Genomic DNA, 1364 nt, shown 5'->3' on the forward strand with positions numbered 1-1364 from the left:
TCAAACTTCTTACTCTTCTTCAGCAACTGGAACAAAGGAAGTGAATGTTTCGCAGCGGATGGGAGGAACCTGGACAGCGCGGCTAGCCGCCCGTTTAATTGTTGGACCTCTTTGACCGTGCGGGGGCTTCTCATGTCAATGATTGCCTGGCACTTGGAAGGGTTTGCTTCGATTCCCCGGATGGTTAGAAGGAAACCGAGGAACTTGCCCGCCTCCACTCCGAAAGTGCATTTTTCGGGTTTAGCCGCATGTTATATTTGCGGAGTTGCCGAAAAATGTTTTCCAAAATGGTTACATGATCTTCGCCGTGAAGGCTTTTGGCGATCATATCGTCCATGTAGACCTCCATGTGTTCTCCGGTCTGGCCGGTGAAAACCTTGCTCATCATTCTTTGATACGTTGCCCCTGCATTTTTCAAACCGAAAGGCATGACAGTGTAGCAGTAGGCGGCTTGATCGGTGATGAATGCAGTCTTTTCTTGGTCGGGGGGTACATCGGGATCTGATTGTAGCCGGAGTATGCGTCCATGAAGGACAGGTACTGATATCCTGAAGAATTATCCACCAAATGATTAATGTTTAGGAGAGGATAAGGGTCTTTAGGGCATACCTTATTGAGGTCTGTGTAGTCCACGCACATTCGCTATTTTCCTGAGGGTTTCTTCACCAATACAACATTTGCCAACCATGTGGTGTAGGTGATTTCGCGGATGAACCCCGCCTCCAGCAACTCGGCTACTTTTGAAGCAACTTCTTTGGTCCTGTCCGTCCCCATTTTTGCCTTCGTTGCGCCACTGGTTTAGCCCCTGGTTTTGTTGTTAGTCGATGGCAGGCGAAAGAAGGGTCTATGCATGGCATATCCGCTGCAGACCAGGCGAAGAGGTCCCGGTTTGCCTTCAGCGATGTTTCCAGTCGTGACCTTTGATTTGGTGGGAGGGAGCTGTCAAGGTATACCACGAGGATGAGCATATTATGTGGACAAGGATGAGGATGAGGATACGATTAGGACGAGAATGAGGATGAGGATAGGATGTGGATGAGGACGAGGATGAGGATATGATGAGGACGAGGATAAGGAAGTGGATGAGGATGAGGACGAGCATAAGGATGGGGATGAGGATAGGATGAGGATAGGTTGAGGACGAGGATGAGGATAGGATGACGATGAGAATAGGATGAGGATGAGGATGAGGATGAGGATAGGTTCGAAATGAGGATTAGGACGAGGATGAGGATGAGTAGAGGATGAGGATGAGGATAGGAGGAGGATGAGAATGAGGATAGGATGAAGAGGAGGATGAGGATAAGGATGAGGATGAGGATGAGGACGAGGATGAGGACGAGAATGAGGATGAGGATGAGGAT

This window comes from Lupinus angustifolius, chromosome LG01, assembly GCF_001865875.1.
Source record: "Lupinus angustifolius cultivar Tanjil chromosome LG01, LupAngTanjil_v1.0, whole genome shotgun sequence".
NCBI lineage: Eukaryota > Viridiplantae > Streptophyta > Magnoliopsida > Fabales > Fabaceae > Lupinus > Lupinus angustifolius.